This window comes from Bos indicus x Bos taurus, chromosome 13 (assembly GCF_003369695.1).
Source record: "Bos indicus x Bos taurus breed Angus x Brahman F1 hybrid chromosome 13, Bos_hybrid_MaternalHap_v2.0, whole genome shotgun sequence".
Taxonomy (NCBI): Eukaryota; Metazoa; Chordata; class Mammalia; order Artiodactyla; family Bovidae; genus Bos; species Bos indicus x Bos taurus.
The window spans coordinates 55,370,287-55,381,311 of NC_040088.1; positions in this window are offsets into that span (position 1 = coordinate 55,370,287).

Below are 11,025 nucleotides of genomic sequence, written 5' to 3' on the forward strand. Positions count from 1 at the left end.
AGATGAACATACTGTTGAGCTTTTTTTTTTTTTTTCCCTTTAAGGTTTGGTGTGATGGCTAAATCTGAACTACTTTCAGAGTTGATCATGTCTTGAATGCTGATGGTTTCCTTGGTGGCAGGTCTGTTGAGAAAGTGAGCTAATCGAATGATGCTCTGAGGAAATGATTGTGAATATTCATGTTTTATAAAGAGGAAATGCTGGGTGTTTAGAGGTCCATGTAAATGAGGAGGAATAACTAGGCTTTACAGGAGTGTTTCTTAGTGGGTCCAGGTCACACCTGCATTAGAATCACCTGGCGATGCTTGTCAGAGTCAAATTATTGGCCTCCAACCCAGGCTGACAACAGAATTTTGGGGGAGGGGGACTAAGGGAATCCTTAAATGAGCACCCTGTATGGCCGGGCCACACATGGCAGGGTCCACCAGTAAAACCCACAGAGCCCTGGTCTTAAAGGTGGAACATGGGAATACCATTTTTCCCCTGGTTAAGTCTGTGTGGAAAGAATGGGAGTGGGTGGATTTGCAGGCCTTCAGTGAAATAATTGGTAAGATGGGGAATTCACAGGTTTCCAGACACATTTCAAGAATTGACTGAATCATATTCTGCCGCCTTCTGTGGGTTAGCAAACACTGGGTGAGTCGAGTTCCTGTGTTTCGTGGCCCTTAAATATTTGATGTCCAATTCTGAATATGCAGTTGATGTTTTCAGTGGGTTCTGATGGTCTTTCTAGTCCTGTTGCCTTTAGAGGGAGTCTGTGCTTAAAACTAAGAGAAATACCAAACGGGTAATGGAGCTTTTTAAAATTTGACATAGATATATTGTGCAACTTGTTTCTTCTCACTTTATATACCCTGGACCTAATTTCCTGTCATATTTAATAATAGAAATATCGCCATTCACGTTAACCCTGATGTTGTATCCCATTGTATGGCTGCAGGATACTCGGACTTTGAAATAGAAATATTGAAGTTATTTGTAATTGTCCAGTTCACTCACTTCAGTTCTGTGGAACACTAATCCTTAAAATGTTGAAAACCCTTTGTTCTTCCGTGCCCAAGCTAATCAGATTGGGGGATTTTTCTCAAGTATTGTAGCTGGGTGTCCATCAGCAGATGAATGGATAAGAAAGCTGTGGTACATATACACAATGGAGTATTAATCAGCCATTAAAAAGAATATATTTGACCCACCAGCTTCTCTCCCCACCCCCCGTTCCCTCTGCCTGCATGTCCTTCTCAAGGAGAAACGCCTCATGCAGATCCTTGAGCCCATGACAGGTACTCACTATCTTTCTCTTTAACTAGATGTTGAACCCTTTGCTAATATGAATGGTTGCCTGCATCCCTCTCTATTTTTCCCTGTAGATGGAGATAGTCCTGGGCAAATTCAGTACCCAAGAAGTGTGTGAAGTTGTGTTGGTTGATTTATCTTCATTTCGTGACTGATAATTTACTCTAGTCCTCTTGACATTTTTCAATCCAAACAATTCCGTAAGTAATAATTGTATCCATTCGTCTCCTGCTGAGTTTGTATATACATACATATAATATCTTTTCGTTTCTAGTTCCCACTAAAAGATTAAAAAACTCGACACCACACATTGTCTCAGTTCTTCAACTTGTTTTAATTATGGCTGACTTCCGAAATGGGCTTCCAGAAAATAAAGCCCAAATCTCTTTGTCTGGAATGGATTTATAGGAAGTTTGTCTTCTAATGACAACGCACAACTTAATTACACTTGTGCCCTTTCAGTTTCAGTCAGTTGCTCAGTCGTGTCAGACTCTGACCCCATGAACTGCAGCACGCCAGGCCTCCCTGTCCATCACCAATTCCTGGAGCCTACCCGAATTCATGTCCATTGAGTCGGTGATGCCATCCAACCATCTCATCCTCTGTCGTCCCCTTTTCCTCCTGCCCTCAATCTTTCCCAGCATCAGGGTCTTACTCCAATGAGTCAGCTCTTCATATCAGGTGGCCAAAGTATTGGAGTTTCAGCTTCAACATCAGTCCTTCCAATGAATACCCAGGACTGATCTTTAGGATGGACTGGTTGGATCTTGTAGTCCAAGGGACTCTCAAGAGTCTTCTCCAACACCACAGTTGAAAAGCATCAATCCTTTGGCGCTCAGCTTTTATAGTCCAACTCTCACATCCATTCATGACTACTGGAAAAAACCATAGCTTTGACTAGACGGACCTTTGTTGGCAAAATAATGTCTTTGCTTTTTAATATGCTGTCTACATTGGTCATAACTTTCCTTCCGAGGAGTAAGCGTCTTTTAATTTCATGGATGCAATCACATCTGCAGTGATTTTGGAGCCCCCAAAAATAAAGTCAGCCACTGTTTCCACTGTTTCCCCATCTATTTGCCAGGAAGTGATGGGACTGGATGCTATGATCTTAGTTTTCTGAATGTTGAACTTTAAGCCAACTTTTTCACTCTCCTCTTTCACTTTGATCAAGAGGCTCTTTAGTTATTCACTTTCTGCCATAATGGTGGTGTCATCTGCTTATCTGAGGTTACTGGTATTTCTCCCAGCAATCTTGATTCCAGCTTGTGCTTCATCCAGCCCAGCGTTTCTCATGATATACTCTGCATGTAAGTTAAATAAGCACGGTGATTACTGGTATTTCTCCCAGCAATCTTGATTCCAGCTTGTGCTTCATCCAGCCCAGCGTTTCTCATGATATACTCTGCATGTAAGTTAAATAAGCAGGGTGACAATATACAGCCTTGACGTATACTCCTTTTCCTATTTGGAACCAGTCTGTTGTTCCATGTCCAGTTCTAACTGTTGCTTCCTAACCTGCATACAGGTTTCTCAAGAGGCAGGTCAGGTGGTCTGGTATTCCCATCTCTTTCAGAATTTTCCACAGTTTAGTGTGATCCACACAATCAAAGGCTTTGGCATAGTCGATAAAGCAGAAATAGATGTTTTTCTGGAACTCTCTTGCTTTTTCAATGATCCAGCAAATGTTGGCAATTTGACTTCTGTTTCCTCTGCCTTTTCTAAAACCAGCTTGAGCACTTGGAAGTTCACGGTTTGTGTATTGCTGAAGCCTGGCTTGGAGAATTTTGAGCATTACTTTACTAGCATGTGAGATGAGTGCAATTGTGCGGTAGTTTGAGCATTCTTTGGCATTGCCTTTCTTTGGGATTGGAATGAAAATTGAACTTTTCCAGTCCTGTGGCCACTGCTGAGTTTTCCAAATTTGCTGACATATTGAGTGCAGCACTTTCACAGCATCATCTTTCAGGATTTGGAATAGCTCAACTGGGATTCCATCACCTTCACTAGCTTTATTCCTAGTGATGCTTCCTAAGACCCACTTGACTTCACATTCCAGGATGTCTGGCTCTAGGTCAGTGATCACGCCATTGTGATTATCTGGGTCATGAAGATCTTTTTTGTACAGTTCTGTATATTCTTGCCACCTCTTAATATCTTCTGCTTCTGTTAGGTCCATACCATTTCTGTCCTTTATCGAGCCCATCTTTGCATGAAATGTTCCCTTGGTATCTCTAATTTTCTTGAAGAGATCTCTAGTCTTTCCCATTCTATTGTTTCTCTCTATTTCTTTGAGTTGATCGCTGAGGAAGGCTTTCTTTTCTCTCCTTGCTATTCTTTGGAACTCTGCATTCAAATGGGTATATCTTTCCTTTTCTCCTTTGCTTTTCGCTTCTCTTTTCACAGCTATTTGTAAGGCCTCCCCAGACAGCCATTTTGCTTTTTTGCATTTCTTTTTCTTGGCGATGGTCTTGATCCCTGTCTCCTATACAATGTCACGAACCTCTGTCCATAGTTCGTCAGGCTTTCTGTCTATCAGATCTAGTCCCTTAAATCTATTTCTCACTTCCACTGTATAATCATAAGGGATTTGATTTAGGTCATACCTGAATGGTCTAGTGGTTTTCTCCACTTTCTTCAATTTAAGTCTGAATTTGGCAATAAGGTATTCATGATCTGAGCCACAGTTCACTCCTGGTCTTGTTTTTGCTGACTGTATAGAGCTTCTCCATCTTTGGCTGCAAAGAATATAATCAACCTGATTTCAGTGTTGGCCATCTGGTGATGTCCACGTGTAGAGTCTTCTCTTGTGTTGTGGGAAGAGGGTGTTTGCTATGACCAGTGCATTCTCTTGGCAAAATTCTATTAGCCTTTGCCCTGCTTCATTCTGTACTCCAAGGCCAAATTTGCCTGTTACTCCAGGTATTTCTTGACTTCCTACTTTTGCATTCCAGTCTCCTATAATGAAAAGGACATCTTTTTTGGATGTTAATTCTAGAAGGTCTTGTAGGTCTTTATAGAACAGTTCAGCTTCTTCAGCATTATTAGTCGGGGCATAGACTTGGATTATCACGATATTGAATGGTTTGCCTTGGAAACAAACAGAGACAATTCCGTCGTTTTTGAGATTGCATCCAAGTACTGTATTTCAGACTCTTGTAGACTATGATGGCTACTCCATTTCTTCTAATGGATTCTTGCCCACAGTGGTAGATATAATGGTCATCTGAGTTAAATTCACCCGTTCCAGTCCATTTTAGTTCGTTGATTCCTAGAATATCGACGTTCACTCTTGCCATCTCCTGTTTGACCACTTCTAGTTTGCCTTGATTCATGGACCTAACATTCCAGGTTCCTGTGCTCTTTACGGCGTCGGACCTTGCTTCTATCACCAGTCACATCCACAACTGGGTGTTGTTTTTGCTTTGGCTCCATCCCTTCATTCTTTCTCAAGTTATTTCTCCACTGATCTCTGGTAGCATATTGGGCACCTACCAACCCGGGGAGTTCATCTTTCAGGGTCCTATCTTTTTGCCTTTTCATACTGTTCATGAATACTATTAGACTAAGCTCAGACGGTAAAGCGTCTGCCTACAATGCAGGAGACCCAGGTTCAATCCCTGGGTCGGGAAGGTCCTCTGGAGAAGGAAATGGCAATCCACTCCAGTACTCTTGCCTGGAAAATCCCATGGATGGAGGAGCGTGGTACGCTACAGTCCATGGAGTCGCAAAGAGTCGGACACGACTGAGTGACTTCATTTCACTTCACTTCACTGTTCATGAAGGGCATAGTTGTGTCCTTAGAAATATCTTTATCCTGTTTTCCTTAAATTATTTCCATAAGAGAAGACCATGCTCTTCATGGGATAGAGGCAGAAAATGTAATCCAGAGCTAAAGGAATGTGAATAAGTAGTGTGTGATTATTTTTTTCTTGTTTCCTTCCTCCCTACCCTACTACCTTCACCACAAAATGCCAAAGATCAGTGGTTCTCATCAGGCTGAGAGTGGGGGTGATGATATGTCAAAGTTACCTGGAGAGGGTTTTCCTTGGGTTTATGGCTCATCCAGGATGAGCTCATCTCTAGGTCCTTAACATGATCACATCTGTGTGGACAAAGAATGTCACCTGCCATAGCAGTAACCAAAGGGTGTTGTGGCCACCTAGCCAGTAGCCGCCCCTGACCGTGCAGGCTGAAGGGATTCAGGGTTTAGGAGAAAACAGGATGCTGGCCCTAGATAGTTAAGGTGCATATCAAGGGAGTGATTTCAATGGGCCCAGACTCTTGCGTCTTCCTAAACAAAAGGGCTAAATTCAGTAACTAGAGATGTCTCATTTTTCCTTAATAAATGGTAATCTTTTTGATATGCCACTACCTGGGGGTTTTGTTTTGTCTGTTGTCCCCAAAACTATATATCCCAGCTTCTCCTCTACCGCTTCAGAACAGTTTCTCAGAGCTATCTTAGAGCTGCCTTCCCAGGCTCAAGTCCTCAACAACTTCGCCGAATAAAACTGAATTCTCCACTTTAAGGTTGTGCATTTTTTTTTTTCAATCGACAACTGCAAAGGCCCTTCTTCCAAATGAGGTCACATTTATCCTTTCAGGTGTTAGGACATGGACATATCTTTTGGAGGGGCGGCTTTTGTGAGGGAAGATCAGAAATTCTGTCCTGAGGCGTCTGTTAGAAATCCTAGCAATGATGTGAAGTAGGATACATAGGGTCTGGAATTTATTGGAGAGCCTAGGCCAGAGATGGACGTGTGGGGATCACCAGTTTACAGAGGGAACTTAATGTCATGATGCTCGAGGAGATTACTGGGGGAACTAGAGTTTAAATGATTCTAAGAAATGTCTAAGCCACAGTGTAGGTATAATTTTAAATTTGCTGAAGAACTAGATTCTTTTTTTTTCAATTCAGTGAGTTTGGGAAAGAACATAGGTGATGGTGTTGACCCTTTAAATTCTACATACGAGTAGTATCAAGTAGCATATATCCTTCTGTGACTAGCTTATTTCACTTAGCATAATACTCTCCAAATTTATTCCATGTTGTCCCCTATGGCTGGGTTTTCTTCTTTATTAAGCCTGAATAACTTTCCATTGTATATACATACTCCATCTTCTCTACCCATTCATCCATTGGTAGACACTACACTTGATATGTACAGAAAAGGGAATCTGCATCTCTCTGAAACGTTCTGAGAAAAAGCCCTGCCAGAATGTCTGTGTGTGCTTAGTCGCTCAGTCGTGTCTGACTCTTTGCGACTCAATGGACTGTAGCCCACCATGCTCCTCTGTTCATGGGGATAAGCTTATATATATTCAAGGGACTGCTACTTAGCCACAAGAAAGAAGGAAATATTTCCATTTGCAGCAACATGGATGGTTCTAGAGAAATCCACTTGGTTTTCACAAGTCAAAGACAAATGTATGATATCACTTACATATGGAATCTAAAAGATGATACAAGTGAACTTCAAAACAGAAGGACTTGATGATACAGAAAACAAACTTATGGTTACTAAAGGGGGAAGGAGGATAAATCAGGAGTATGGGATTAACAGATACACACTGTATATAAAATAGGCAGAAACAAGTATTGTATAGCACAGAGAATTATTGAAATACTCAGTATCTTGTAATTACCTATAAGGAAAAGAATCTTAAAAAGACTATATACACATAAGTGTTCATGTATAATTGATTCACTTTGCTGTACACCTGAAACTAACACAATACAACTATACTTCAATAAAAAACCAAAAAATGAAAAATGTTGAGTAGATACAAACAGAATTGACCTATTTATTTCTCCCTCCTGCCCGCAGTCCCCACATTTCACCAGGCGAGGGAAGTATGAGACACCCATTTGACCATTCCCATTGCCTCAGGGAAGAGCCCCTGGAGGCGGGCATAGCAACCCACTCCAGCATTCCTGCCTGGAGAATGTCCCCATGGACAGAGGAACCTGACGGGCTACAGTCCATGGGGTCTCAAAGAGTCGGACGCAACTGAGCAACTGACCACCCACGCACAATCCAGCAGAGCTTTTTCTCAGAAAGTGTCAGAGATGCAGATTCTCTTCGGTACCTATCAAAAGCCAGACACTTCATTTCAAACTATGATAAACGTAAGTGCACCTCTTGAAAACACTTGATGATCCAGTTGACAAATACAGGATCAGGCTCCAGCTGTGTGATGAGAAGTTTGAGGGGACTCAGATTAAGAGCTGATAAGGATAGGCCCATGGTCCTTCTGGTAAGTAAAGGAATCTAGGAGTCTTGGTAGGGAGGAATCATGGGAAAAGAATAAAGAACACAGGTGGAAGCCCAAGGGCAGCCCTTTCTTCTTTCTGCCTCTGAGAAAACAGGCAGCAGCTAGTAACTGAGTCCTGCTTCTCTCCTTGACTATGGCAGTTTCACCACATTACATAAAGGCATCATTCAAAACTGAAAACAGGTTTACGATGTGAGACATTCTGATAGTAACTCTTTAAGATAAAGAAACAAAAACTGAGAGGAAAAAACCCCAGTGAAATGGTAAGTCAGCTATATGTAGATATGGGATGGGAAAGAGATCTTATGGGAAGAATTTCTAGTTCTTACAGCCACTATGGTAACCACTATATAATGGTACCTCAAAAAATTAAAATAGAACTACCATATGATTCAGCAATCCCAGTTCTAGGTATTTATCTAAATGACTTGAAATCCAGGATCTTGAAGCAATACCTACACCCCCATGTTCACTGCAGCAGTATTACAATAGCCAAGATACAGAAACAACTTGGGTCCATCAGTGGACGAATAGGTAGAGAAGATGGAGTATGTATAAACATGGAAAGTTACTCAGCCTTAGTAAAGAAGTAACTCTGGCATATGGAACAACATGGAATAAATCTTGAGAGCATTATGCTAAGTGAAATAAGCTAGCCACAGAAGGACATATGCTACTTGATACTACTTGTATGTAGAATTTAAAGGCTCAACACCATCACCCATACTCTTCCCCAAGCTCAATGAATTGGAAAAAAAAATCTGGTTCTTCAGCAAATTTAAAATTACATCTTATACCATGGCTTAGACATTTCATAGAATCACATTTCCTAAACAACTTTAAACAAAAATAACCAAACAGTTTCTAATATTTCAGACTGGATTCCTGCTAAATTAATGGGCACTTTTGGAAACCACATGGTACTTTCAGTGCTGAACATGTGAATTTTCATTCCTTCAGCAAATGAGTGGAAGGATCAGTTCAGTTGAGTTGCTAAGTCATGTCCGACACTTTGCGACCCCATGGACTGCAGCATGCCAGGCTTCCTTGTCCATCACCAATTCCCAGAGCTTACTCAAACTCATGTCCATCGAGTCAGTGATGCCATCCAACCATCTCATCCTCTGTCATCCCCTTCTCTTCCTGTCTTCAATCTTGCCCAGCATCAGGGTCTTTTCCAGTGAGTCAGCTCTTCACATCAGGTGGCCAAAGTATTGCAGTTTCAGCTTCAGCATCAGTCCTTCCAATGAGTATTCAGGGTTGATTTCCTTTAGGATTGACTGGTTCGATCTCCTTGCAGTCCAATGGACTCTCAAGAGTCTTCTCTAAAACCACAGTTCAAAAGCATCAATTCTTTGGGGCTCAGGTTTCTTCACGGTCCAACTCTTACATTCATGCATGACTACTGGAAAAACCAAAGCTTTGACTAGATGGACCTTTGTCAGCAAAGTAATGTCTCTGTGTTTTAATATGCTGTCTAGGTTGGTCATAGCTTTTCTTCCAAGGAGCAAGCATCTTTTAATTTCATGGCTATAGTCACCATCTGCTGGAGCCCCCAAAAATAAAGTCTCCCACCGTTTCCATTGTTTCTCCATCTATTTGCCATGAAGTGATGGGACCTGATGCCATGATCTTAGTTTTCTGAATGTTGAGTTTTAAGCCAACTTTTTCTCTCTCCTATTTTACTTTCATCAAGAGGCTCTTTAGTTCTTCTTTGCTTTCTGCCATAAGGGTGGTGTCATTTGCATATATGAGATTATTGATATTCTGGCAATCTTGATTCCAGCTTGTGCTTCATCCAGCCCAGCATTTCGCATGATGTACTCTGCATAGAAGTTAAATAAACAGGGTGACAATATATAGCCTTGATGTACTCCTTTCCCGATTTAGAACCAGTCTGTTGTTCCATGTCCAGTTCTAACTGTTTCTCCTTGACCTGCATACAGATTTCTCAGAAGGCAGATAAGGTGGACTGGTATTCCCATCTCTTGAAGAATTTTCCACAGTTTGTTGTGATCCACACAGTCAAAGGCTTTGGCATACTCAATAAAGCAGAAGCTGATGTTTTTCTGGAAGTCTCTTGGTTTTTTGATAATCCAACGGATGTTGGCAATTTAATCTCTGGTTTCTCTGCCTTTTCTAAATCCAGCTTGAACATCTGGAGGTTCATGGTTCACGTACTGTTGACGCCTGGCTTGGGAATTTTGAGCATGACTTTGCTAGCATGTGAGATGAGTGTAATTGTGCAGTAGTTTGAACATCTTTTGGCATTGCCTTTCTTTGGGACTGGAATGAAAACTGACCTTTTCCAGTCCTGTGGCCACTGCTGAGTTTCCCAAATTTGCTGGCATATTGAGTGCAGCACTTTCACAGCATCATCTTTTAGGATTTGAAATATCTCAACAGGAATTCCATCACCTCCACTAGCTTTGTTTGTAGTGATGCTTCCTAAGATCCACTTGACTTCGCATTCCAGGATGTCTGGCTCTAGGTGAGTGATCACATCATTGCGAGTATCTGGGTTGTGAAGATCTTTTTTGTATAGTTCTTCTGTGTACTCTTGCCACCTCTTCTGAACATCTTCTGCTTCTGTTCGGTCCATACCAGTTCTGTCGTTTATTGTGCCCATCTTTCCCTTGGTATCTTGAATTTTCTTGACGAGATCTCTAATCTTTCCCATTCTATTGTTTTCCTCTATTTCTTTGTATTGCTCACTGTGAAGGCTTTCTTATCTCTCCTTGCTATTCTTTGGAACTCTGCATTCAGAGTTTGGAAGGATCAGTCCTGTAGAATAAAGTAAGTGGAACGATGCAGTTAAGAATGTGAGTTCTGTTCTAGTTCTATTACTCTGGGGAGATTTGGCCCTGGGGATTAGTCTCCCGCTCGGTGTGACACAGCCGGTCTTTGGACTCTCGTAAAAGCAATAAGGGCTTCCCTGATGGCTCAGCTGGTAAAGAATCCGCCTGCAGTGTGGGAGACCTGGGTTTGAGCCCTGGGTTGGGACGATCCCCTGGAGAAAAGAATGGCTACCCACTCCAGTATTCTGGCCTGGAGAATTCCATGGACTATATAGTCCATGAGGTTGCAGAGTTGGACACGACTACGCGACTTTCATTTTATAGACTTCCCTGGTGGCTCAGACGGTAAAGCGTCTGCCTGCAATGCAAGAGACCTGGGTTCGATCCCTGGGGTGGGGAAGTTCCTCTGGAGAAGGAAATGGCAACCCACTCCAGTACTCTTGCCTGAAAAATCCCATGGACGGAGAAGCCTGGTAGGCTACAGTCCATAGGGTCGCAAAGAGTCACGACCGAGCGACTTCACTTCACTTCAAAAGCAATAAGCTCTAGCAGGAAACACCCTCGCGGGAGGCCCATGGGGCGAATCTGCGCGCAGCGCCCTGGCCAACTCGGGAGGCGGTGCTACCCTAGCCCCGCCTCCTCGTCGAGCCACGTCCGC